This window comes from Zonotrichia leucophrys, chromosome Z, assembly GCF_028769735.1.
Source record: "Zonotrichia leucophrys gambelii isolate GWCS_2022_RI chromosome Z, RI_Zleu_2.0, whole genome shotgun sequence".
Taxonomy (NCBI): Eukaryota; Metazoa; Chordata; class Aves; order Passeriformes; family Passerellidae; genus Zonotrichia; species Zonotrichia leucophrys.
The window spans coordinates 23,791,469-23,804,050 of NC_088200.1; the positions used below are offsets into that span (position 1 = coordinate 23,791,469).

The 12,582-nt window shown below is 35.4% G+C and overlaps 1 protein-coding gene across 9 annotated transcripts in view; it reads left to right on the top strand.

Annotated features, from left to right (window-relative positions):
* The window catches only part of TRPM3 (transient receptor potential cation channel subfamily M member 3), a 415,622-nt gene that overhangs the window by 264,818 nt on the left and 138,222 nt on the right, over positions 1 to 12,582 (top strand). The gene's annotated exons all lie outside the window — the stretch shown is intronic.

The following is a 12,582-nucleotide window of genomic DNA, read 5'->3' on the forward strand; positions in this document are numbered from 1 at the left end:
GTATCAGAAAGAGGAAACAGTGACAAGTTTTGGTCATACATTTAGTATGGTGTTCTTGAGAGTGGTCTTAATTTATTATTTTTAATAATTAAACCAATCCAAGAGAGGACTTTTAGGATCAACATAGTTTGTAAGTTTGCTGAACCTTTGTAAATTAGAAAACTTCCGGCTTAAAATACATAAGGTAAAAGCCCTATAATAATGTTACCCTTAGTAGACCCATGGAAAAGGTCTTTATTTCACTTAATGTTATTTTCTTGTGTGAGAGAGCAAAAATTAAAGCAACTAATTCACTTCATTGAACAACATTTAGCAGAACTTGGAGGCTTCAATTAACCACTGTTTAATAAAAGTACCAATTTCTATTAAATTAAATCCTTCAAGGGTTCACTTTGGAACAATGCATAAGCAGTAATCAGAAAGTCCTGATACAGGGGCCTGCTGGGGCAAATAGCTGGAATGTGCTGTGTAATCAAATTCTAGAAGATTTAAACTACAAAATACAAGAAAAAAAGAGAAATTTCTTAAGCCTTTTTAAAGTAAAAAGGGTTTGTATTGTTTTCTTTCTGGTCACTAGATTTTAATATTCAGCATAGTAAAAAAAAAAGGCATTACATTAAAGCCTTCATTTCAAAGTCAAGTCAAAACAAGAAAGTAATTGAAAACTACTTATATGCCCTCCTTGTGGATCACCCCCATCATAAAACTTTGCAAACAATAAGACCTGCTTCTTAACTGTTCTTTTCACATTATCGGTACTATGAGAATTCATTAAAATCGGAAACTCTAGTTAATCACAAATTACATGTTTCATTCCTTCCAGAATCCTCTAGAACATTACAAGCTGCCTTCAACATAGAGCACTGGAGAGCAGCCGGGATTGTTGTCCTCAGTCACATGTATTTGGGTGCATAGTATTGAATAACCTTGTAGAGTTCAAGTCAAGTATTGTAAGCACTGCATTGTCTTTAACAGGCAATATTTGATTGGTATCAATTTAAAGAAAGGCCCATACCACCTTGCTTTCCAAAGTGTTTTCATCTCAAGGAATAAGATTCTTCAGACATGCTTGTATTCTGATTTCTGTCACTGCAAATCTCAGAGTAAGTCTCACAGAATGGAAAAGTAAAAAATAACACAAAAAAACCCCATAAAACAAACAAGCAAAAGGAAACCAAACCAACCTCCCCCAAAAAACCAAGGATTAAAAAAACCAAAAAAAAACAAACAGAACAAAACAAAAAAACACCTCAGTGATATAACTCCCAAAAATCCCCCAAATGAATTGCCTAGTATAAGATTTCATATAAGTAATTTTGTGTCTAGGAATTTAAATTGCAACTCTGTTACCAGTGGATGAGAATAATGGCAATTTTTAGCAGTCTTGTCTAACCCTTCAGCAGCCCCACCAACTTTCATGGGGTGACAGGGTGGAAGTTGCAGTGCCATGCCTGTGGTGTTAGCATTTTACACTACATGATCTAAACCATCCTAGATCACCTAAACTCTCTTTTTCTTGTGTACTTTTCCAAGTAGGAAGAGTCAGCTGTGACTACCTGGACTGACCAGTTGACTCAGAAGCCACACCAATGCCTATTTTCTTAAGCCCATAGCTTGCAGTGGGGTCAAGAATGGTTCAAGGAAGTCATTTGGCTTTTCTGAGAGGGACTGACTAGCCTGCCGAAAATATTTCAATTCTTTTGTTGTTCCACAAAATCCATCTGTTCACATGAAAATATTTTACTGGATTTTGGAGGAAAAAACCAGAAGATCTGCCAAGAAGTAGAGACCATTGTCTTCTTCCTGTCTTCATGTTCAAATGCCTTCACAGTGGCTTTCCAAGATGTTTCCTGTGATGGTACAAATATAATCTTAATCCTCTGCAGGTTGTATCATCAATCAGTAGCCTTTACCGTGACTATTAATTTCAAAATTTTATGGAGAAAGAGAAAATAGTGCTCAGACCCACAGAGTGGGGATATTGGAGGATGAATGGGTTTTTTTGCCTTTGAGTCTGAGTCCTTTTCCAAGGCTTCAACAAGATTATTCATGCTTGCTGTTTACTTCTACATTGTTGTAGTGGGGATCCTCCACTCCAATTGTGTTTTGTGCTTATGCGTATATAAACACAGTTGCAGGAGTTATTGCATGTGAGGACTATTACATGGCAAAGAATAATTTTTTTTATTATTATATAATTTCTGGCAGCTAGTTAAGAAAACTAGGACAAAAAATTACCTGTTGTGGCTAAAACAAGAAACCATGGCAGCAGTGTGACAGCATGGGCCTTGTTTTCCTCATTGTTAGGCTTCAGTCCTTCAAAATTTCCAGTCATGAAACCGCGGGTTGCCCAAAAGCAAGAATTTGCAGGATTTGAGATTTAATGAAGCCCACCCAGGTTCACTATAAAATTCTAATCCTAATATTAATTCAAGGATTAAAAATGAAACTGTAGGACTATCTTAATAGTCTTGTTAAATCAGAGCCAGAACAGGCTGAAAGAGAGCCTTTCAGAAGACCTTTCAAACATCATCAAAGCTCATTCTGTAAATTAAAACAGAATGGAAAATCCACTGAAGTATTTTCTATTATCTATAATGTAGGTCATAATTATGATACACAGCATGGTTAATATGATTAAATTTTGATACAGATCACCTTCAAAGTAATTTTGTATGCAATAATTTAAAATTAAAATCCTGCTTGAGATTTTATATCATGTCTTTTCCTTACGGAATTTTGCAGATTTAACCAAGTTTAAAATTTACTGAAACAGAAATACTAGGTGATCCTTTTTGCAACATTCCTTTTAAGGTAAGACACTCTGTTCAGATCAAACAAAAAACATGAAATGTACCTATCTAAATTTATATTTCTAGTGACTTTATTCTTTTCTTACTCTGAGATTTAATAAGAATTTATGCCTCAAGGCTATCCTTTTTGACCCTAGAGAAAAGTAATGTAACTTTATAAGCTCTTATTTGGTGACTGCCAATTTATTATTAAAAAATACTATAATATTACTTTTGCCTAAGCTATGTGGTTAGGAATAAACCTCAGAAGAAAAGAGGAATCATAGATTTATGTGTGCAGAAAGAAAAAAATATTATAAGACTAATGCATCTTAGAAAAATGGGTGTGCTTTTACAGTCATACTTGAGTCATAGAACACTGGAATATCTTGCATTGAATGTAACTTACAAGGTTTTACTTCCTTTTCCAATTTAGGAAGTGCAGGCTGAGGAACAACCTGTGAAATTGCCATAGGGAGCTATATGGCAAAAAAATACCTTGCCTCTTTCACTTCTGTAAAATTACGTTCAAAATATGATGGATTTATTTACTTTTTAATTCTATCTCTGAGAAATTTTCCTATTTTCAGGGTGTTATGGGGCTCTTGGATCAGGTAGTCTACCTGCTTCCATCTGAGAGGATGACAGCAGTAGTCACTCAGTCTTTGTTTCTCATTTGAAGTTGAATCACACTGCTGATTAAGAGAAGGCAAAAGCAAAGTTGCATTGCCACAGCGAGTAAAGGAGCAATGATCAGCACTGGAGCATCAACCTAACCTGGATGAAAAATATTCTAGTGTAGTACACAAAGGCCTGCAAGTTTTCTCACATATTTGTGATTCTAACTGAGAAATACTAGAAAGACAAGGAAAACTCCTTGACATAAAAAAAAAAAGTAATGCTTTGTCTCTTGAACCTGACAGTTATGTGCTTGATATAGAATTCTTTTGGGCAGAATATGATTAAAAAAACATCAATGTGTCACTAGTTTTCACATGAGTCATTTTTACATGGGCCCAGCAATGTAGGTTACAAAATAGTATCAAATCTAAGACCTTTCTTTGAAAAACTACTGACTTACATAATGCTATAAACATCTGGTCAGAAGTATAGAATCTTCCTAGTTCTACAATGGTCTAAGTGTTCAGTTTTGCTGAATTATGATATTTTAAATATGCTGCCTGTATCATCACACAATTGCACACTCTTGCCTCACAACAGCATTGTAGGTTTAAAGCAGAAGCAAAATCCATAGAAACAGTTTCTCATACTGTTCACAAAGGCTGAACCGGGTTTTCTGACAGTGTTTCAAACTGATCATTCACTCCCATTGCTTCAGAAACGCTTGTATTCTCTAGGTATTTTGAACTTCATAGTTCACAGCTGTGTAAATTTGCTGTAGACAATACAATGAAACCATCTTTTTGTAAGAAAAAGGTATCTATATGTTATTACTATATTCCTGATTAATTCAGGAATTCAATAATCAGATGATACTTTAGTTGTGTTTTTCTTATTCATTTATTCATTTATTTATTTATTTATTCCTCAACTAAAACATTGCATTAGGTAGACATTGCATTGAAGCTTCAATGATATTTTTCAGGAAAATCAAATATTAAAAGTCTCTGGGGCTTAACAGGGGAAAAAATGCTAACCATACAGCTAAGCCTAGATTATAATAATTCTGAAATACTATAATGTGAGCAGGTACAGACAACAAATTGAAAATTAAGCATTTACTTCTTGTTAAGTATCATATTTCTGAATGCTTTTCTGTTCCTGCTTTGTGCTAATGTCAGATTTGAATGTAAACTCTCAAGCCTAAATCTTGTCTGTTCTTCCTCCATTCAATATCCTGTTTGGTGAATTATAGCTGTTTCAGTAAAAGTCAAAATACTCATTTTGATAATGTGCCAGAAATGTTTTCCTTAGATCTGATGGCAGTATCAAGACTTGCTGAGATTTTAATTAGTTTTGTTTCAAGTGATAAATCACCAGCATCTTTTGTTAAATATTTCCCTGTAATATTTAGGAGTTAGCTAAAGTAGTGCATTTATTTTCAGTTCAGATGTCACTGAAATCAAAGGTTGCGATGGATCATATAAGAATAATTACATCTGAAATTTTGAAGCTGTTGTTTATAATGAAATTTGAATGTCAAATGAGGGAGAAATATTATAATTTAATTCAGAATATGTCCACTATCTCTTGAAGAGAACATATATAAACAAGCTAGCATTAAAAATACTCTTGTCAATGCCACCATTTGGCTGTTGAAATCTAAACAATACATGGGGCTTGGCACATGCCTGAAACATATCTCTCTGTTACTTGATGTTCCCTAGGGTTCCCTAGAATTCAGTAAAATCTGGTGCTTAAAGCTTTAGGAAAAGAAAAGTAAGAAACACAGGTGGTGAAAACGAAATAGCTGCATCTGTGCAAGATTTGTGCAATTTAGTACTCTTGTTTTGCATTATAAAGAAGGCAAGAATGGTCCAGGAGGCTTCCAACACAGCTGGCACACTGCTGATGTGTGTGACACAAAGTTAGTTACAAGAAGAGCTGAGAGTGTGGTTGAAGTTTTACCACAGTCGGAGGACACCTGGCGTGATGTGCCCAGGGAGGCTGGAGGTGCTGACAGCATGGCCTCAACCAAAGCCTTGTCACAGAGGGTGTCTGTGGCACTGCATCATTCAGGGGGCTCAAGAGGGACTTGGGCGTAAACACAGCATGTTAGATAAGATGAAATGTGAACAGGGACACAAAATTGGTTCAGCTGAATGTTTCGCGTTGGGGAACATCTGGAATCCTCATTTGTTCAGGCCCTTTCCTGCAGCTATGTACAGTTTAATTTTAATTCCTTCATCAGCTCATCACCCACACAGTGGCTAACAAAACCACCTCAATCTAATGAAAAAGCAGACAATGTTATAGCTGTCACACATTTATGAGGTAGAATGACTAGTTCAGTCCAGAATTAGATTCAGTGCATAACTCCTACATGTGCATTTTAACCTCACGATTTTTATTAGACAGCATAGGACCTTGCTGAATGTGAAAGGTATTTTCTTTCCTTAGTTTGAAGAGTTAGGAATAATTTTGTACTCGTTTAGAATCCAGAAACAAGCTTAGTAGTTTAAAAGATAAATAATCTATCAACACTGACTGTCAGAACAATATTTCCTGTGTGTTTTTCTTTCTAGTCATGTATTTGCAGCTACAGACTTGCATGATATCATTTTTATTATGATTTTTAACCTGCATTTGACATAAATTAGAACTTCATATAGGTTTATTACTGCTCTGTAATAAAGATTTGATTAAAACAGCTTGATTTTTATAGCTGTTCTTCACCATTAATATTGTAAATTCTTTACTGCACTTAAGGGAAGTATTGGGATTGTGCCAGATACTTCTGTGAAAGTATACCACAGTGCTCAGTTGTGATGGTCAAGAACACAAAATCAATCTTTTATGAGAGTTACTAGGCAAGAAATAGGTACCAAACTATTGAATATCCACTTGCCACAACAGCAATCTGTAGTCAGCTCTGATTCCTCCCAGAAGAAGAATCAAGCTGAAAGAGGTTTGGAGAGGGGCAGCAAGGATGATAAAAGATAATCAACAGTTTCTATGTGAAGGGGATACTTAATAAATTATTAATCTGGGGAAAAACATCACTTCAGAAGGTATCTTGAAAACCATGACTGGTATGAAGAGGATGAGTGGGAACTGAGTGTTCAGTGCTTCTTTCTGCAATGGGAAATATGAGGAGTCACGTTCAAAACAAACAGAAGGAAGTGTATCCCTCTGCAGCAAGGAGAAAGAGGTGAAGAAGCTGAAAGCTTGGAAGAAATCAGCAGGCAAGTTGGTAGGAGAAATCCCATTAAGAGTTACAGAGCATGTAGAAATCACAAATATGCAGAAAGTCCATGAGCAGAGGATAATTGTTAGCTGAGGAAGTCCTAGGGGAAAGCATTATACACATTTGATGTGTTTTCCCTGTCTTATAGCCCCTATTTATGACACTGGTAAGGATCAAATAGAGGTCTAAATAAACCTATCTAGGTTTAGAGATCAAGTAACTCTTTCTTATTAGAAAGGGTTTATTTACTTATTTAAAGAATTTTAAACTCACAGCAACTTTGGTGAAATCATAAATATGTATCTGAAGAAACCTCATTAATTAGGTTGATAGGCTTCATTCTTCCTTTCATATGTTAAAACTTATAAAAGGAAACCACTTTTTGAAATTGTTCTTTACATTATATCCTTCATTTTAATGACATTTTCTTTAAAATTTTCCTCTTACACTTCTACAGATCTTAAGGAAGCCTGTAGGAACCTGAATGTCTACACCAATTTTGGATCTAATCATTCTCCCTAGTTATTTTTAAAATATCTGTTAAGCTTTCAGTCAAATTGTCATAGCATGGATAATAATGACATATGCTTGTTCCATATAATGTCTATATAAAGCATAAATGCACATTTCCACTGTAGCATTAGGAAAGACATAACATTTTCATTTCTGTGTCCTTGCAGCAAGAAAAATGTCAGATATAATTACTAAAATAATTAACCATCAAATGCAAAGCTCCTAATTGTTTTTAAATTACTTTATTTCTTTTAAGTACCATAAAAATTGCATGTGGTAAACATACATTTAAGTACAATAAAAATTGCATGTGGTAAACAATGCTAGGAGATAATTTCTGTAATATACTGTAACAGCAAATGACTGTATTCTATGCCCTCCTATTCTGTACTGCATACAGCTTGGTTTTCAAGACAATTCCTCAATGTTTTTGTTACAAGTCTGGTGATAAAGTGCTTGAGAAGCCTGATAGAAAAAGAACAAAGCATACATAAGTACAGCTCTAGTGGGTAAAGGTCAGATTGCCAGCCTCTAAGAGGCTACTAGCAATAAATTTCTGTTAGAAAACTAAATCTTTTGAGACAGCCCAAAGGTTCCTGAGTTAATGTTCAGACAGGTAAATTCCTAATGCTTCAAGAATGACATAAAAGTGCTTATAGTTCTTATAATTGCACAGTGTTGAAATGAGGCTTAGAAATTTGTCCCAAGCAAACCTTGTAATAAGGTTAAGCTGAAACATTGCCCTCCTTCGTACTAATGCAGATATAGAAATTTACAGGTATAGGGTTGTTATTCAGAGACAGTGGAATTTTCCCATTTGGTTAAGGAATACTAATCACATCAGTTTGCAATAGCATTGATGCTGCTCCATCACCATATCCTCCTCTGATCCTCTCTGTAAAGTGCTTCAGTAATACTCCGTTGCCCGTCCAGCTCCTCTGTCCCCCTGCAAAGTAGAGAAAGGCTTCAAACACTTCTCTTTCCCCAATGAAACTTCTTTAAGTATTTGCCCTCACCTCCCATGAGCAGCCAGTACTGAGTTCATTGCTAATTGCTATTTTAATATTTTGTTTCATAAACAGTGAGGTGGGTGGAAGATTTTATCATTAAATGGGCAGCATCCACTCTGAAAGCACTATTTTGCAGTTGTACAATATTGAAACAAATACCTGTCTCTGTGTACTGGCTCTTTTTTTATTATGCCTCAGAAAACAGAAATAAGTATGGTGCTGCTGGTTTCATAGCCACGCCGTCCTAAGTTAATGCATCTTTAAATAAGCAAAGACAGTTGTAATTACCTTAGCATGAGTTGTGTATGCCAACTCTGAAGTCCCTACCTATAAAATGTCCTAGTGCCACAGTAGGAATTAGTATAACCATTGCATTGTTCTTAAGACAAAAGATGTGGCTTTTGCCCCATGTTACTCTGCAAGCTGAAACCTGAATCCAGGATCAATTTCCATAATTTTGTCACGTTCAAATACTGAAGTTTCACTTCAGAGTCAATGGAGATTCTTAACCAGTTATCTCAGTCATTACATATTTCCTTTCTTTGCCCCACTCTTTCTCCATCCTCTTAACCAAATCAAATTCCCTAGTGTTAAAAAGCAAGCTGTCTTTACCTGCGGACTCCCCATCATATTTTTTTCCTCACTGAACTGTTTACTAGCTGCTTTCCTGGCTCCAACTTCACCTTCGTCAATATCCACAGACCACCTTTGGTCCAATCCTGTGTTTAGGAGATCTGACAAAATAAGCACACATTCTCTGGTTCAGAAACCTCACAGGTTTTCTGGAAAAGAATGTGTGGTTTTGTGTGTGTGTGTGTGTGTGTGTGTGTGTACATGTGTGTGTGTACATGTGTATGTGCGTGGACATTCTTAATATATACATTAATATTTACAAAACATATGTTTGTATTTTACCCAAAAACTTAGGAAACCAAGAGACAAAAGCAATCTCATGGATTAGCCAGCCTAGCTTAAGCTCTCCACTTGTGTGATAGCATAAGAAGTTTAAAAGTTGATACATATTCTCAGCCTTGCCCATTCTGGGCCCATCAGAGCTAATGGGCATGCAGAACGGTTTTGAGCTTATGTGTTCTTCATTACCAAGGGTGGACAGAATATTTTTCATGCCCCTTAATGATAAGGAAAGGAAGGGATGTAGGCATATGTATGAGCTAATGTAAATATGGTGGTGGGGGTTAAGAGTCAAAATACTTTATGTGTCAAAAACTTTTAAGTAAGTAACTAATCCTATGTTATTGCTAGGTACTAAAATAAAAATTAAGATGTTCATATGAAAAAGTTGTTCATATGTGTTAATATCAAGAGGGCACAGCAAAGAAGTAGTCCCCAGATTTGTTAATATTCAACTTTTGGTTAAAGTTACCAGCTTTTAATTATGATGAAAACAATGCAGCTGCTTTTTTCTGTGGGACAAAGGTTTGTGTTTATGAAAAGTCATATGCACTACAGTACAGCAGTTTTGGTGGGAAACAGAGTCAAAACCCCAGTTTCTTTAGGAAAATGCTATTGTTGATTATTTGCAATATATTTCAACTGTGTATAGATTTCTTGCAGTTGCCCAGTAAACACACTGATTTCATTCTTTGGAGCTTAACAGTTTCTCCTGTGTTCTCAAGCTCTTTCCAGCTTAGTACAGTGTTTCTTTTGATGGATTGGTTTTCCTGAGTCAAACTTAAGAACTCCAAGCATCTTATCACACTTTGACCAGCTCACTTTCTCAGGGGCAAAGAAGAGAGGAGACAAAAACCCCATCAAGGCTTGCGCCAGTTAAATCCAAGCTCTCAAGGGATTTGTTTTTCTTTTGGTGTCAGATTAGATGTTCAAACCAAGCGGTGTTGTGGGACCATGGGTGAGTGCCCAGTGAACCCTTAACAAGGCTAATCCCAGAGCAGCACATTCCAGGCAGCTAATGGGTGCGAGGGCTGTGCTGGCTCTGCCCCGCTCCTGTGCGGGGCATTGCGAGCGCGGTGCGCGGGGCCGGGCACAGCCGCGCTGTCAGCAGCGACCGGGCTAGCAGGGCTTGCTGCGGGACGGCCTCAGACGCCAGGGAAATGATACCCAGGTAAAGGAAAGAGAGAAACGAAATGTTCTTGGTGAGGTTTTGCGAAGAGGTTAATAAAAAGAGGGACGCACCTGGAGAGTTAAGCAGCGAATAACCCGAATTCAAGTATGGCGTGTACTTTATGAATTCACTGGGGACTTTGTATTGTCTCATTAACCATTACTGAAGGAGTCTTTCAAGAGAAACAGAGGATAAGCTTCTTGCTCTACTAGTCTTGAAAATACTTTGCTGTAGTCTTCTAAACTTTTTATTACTTTACTAATTTGCATTATAAGTGAGAATTTAGTGCAGACAGTATAGTTATTAATATGTTGATTTCCTGAAGTTATTCTGTTAGGAAGACTCTACAGCAAGTAGTATAATTTATTATATCTCTGAGGTTTATTGTTCATTGCAAATTCTATCAGTTGCAGAAGGATAACTGGCATGTTATCAGATGCTTTCTTTTAAATTTGGAAGGAGAAGAAATTATGAGATTAGTAAATTACATATTTTGTCATCACAGCTCTGCTGGATAGGAGAGTACATTGTCTGAGATCCAAAAACTGGAAAGTATCTTTTTCTGATGTGAATAAATATTTTAAACCTGACTGTTATTTTTGCAATATTACCTTTGAAGAAGCATGATGAACATTCCAACACAAATTATTTATTTTTGTTACTAACTTTTTTTTAAAATGTAGCTGTGTTTCTTTTCCACTTGCAAAAAAAAAAAAAAAAAAAAAGAGTAGGAAAATAAATTTTAAATTTCAATTTTTTGCATTTTGAAATCTTGCTTTTATATCTAGTGAAAAAATTTCAGTGAAGTACCTGTTATGGCACCTTTTCGTACTGGAACGTAAGATAAATTTAGCTAGTGACCACCTTTAGAAAAGACACATTGCTTCTATGTAGCCAGGAAATTCACCATGGCAAATTGTTTGCAGAAAAGGATGAAAACAGTAATATATTTAATAAAGGATATTTAGAAGTTATGATAAATTAAATCTCAAGGCAGTCTCTCTTAGGTGAAGTATAACTCTTTTAGCTTTCAGAATTTCTATTTAACTATACTTTGTTCATACAAAATATATCTTACCCAGTAAAATAGTTTTATTTAAGTTTAGAGTTTTTTTCCTGACTGTGAAAGTAAGCCTAGGTATCTGCTATTCCTACAAGATATTAAGTCCAGCAGATTTTTCAAATAAAAATGTATGGAGACTAAAGATAAAATATTGCTAAATAGCACCTGTAACCACTAGATCCAGCAAGGAATTATTTTCTCTGTAAAAAGCAGAAGAATAAATTCTATATACTGGGACTGGTAAGTGGTAGACATAGCTAGAAATTCTTGTGATGTTATTTTATAGTTTTTGCTAGTGACAGTCACCAACTCCAAGAAATTTCTTTACTTCACAGTAATTTTCACATTTTTCAGAAGCAGAGGGTTCTGGTTTTAAACATGGAAAACAGGATACAGATTGAGTGGACAGGAAGATAACATTAGACAGTGATGTAAGATTAGTTAGTTAATGTAATATGTAGGTATTACCTTTATATCATTGTATAGTAAAAACTAACATCAGTTAGTTACAAAGGCAATTTCAAAAGTTGTCCGTTCATAGAGGAAAAATGGTCATAACATTACTTAATTCTCAGATAATTTTTACATAGTCCATAGTTTATAGTTCTGTTTATGCTGTGCAGTTAAGGTAATTTTATTATTTAAATGTATTAAGTTAATTTGTTTTAAATGAATTTTCCAAGGAAAGCTTCAAATTATCTTATTAAGTTCTATGTGTGTGTTTTAGAGAGCTTGCCAGAACTCATATTATATGGAGTGAGGATTTCCTAGATAATTAAAAATATTTCAGAGCTCTGAAATTCTCTCCTTTCTTGTTTTGTGTTGGTTCTTCTCTTTCCCCTTTTTCTTTCCTACCCATCTCTCTGTTTGAAAGGACTTCTTTTGTATCTGACAATTAAGACTATGTTGCAGGAAATTTCCTGCTTTTTTGTGAATATGTGATGGAAGAGCTTGAGTGTTATGAACAACCACAGCTACTATTTTAGAGGCTACCTGCTAATCATCTGACTAAATATGTTAAAATTTTTTGTGTTTTGTTTCAAAAACAGATTTTTCTTTTTAAGTGACCACATAGAAACTGTAGTTTCTGCCTCTGTGTTAAACAGTACTCTCAGTGCTAGTGTAAAAATGTTTCAGGTAATTTTGTTGGTCTGGTTGTAGGTTTTTTTAATTAGAGCTGGCTTAGTTGTATCACTGATATGGAAACAGAGGTGTTTTTAGTGAATAAGCTCAGGGTTTTTTCTGCCATGCAG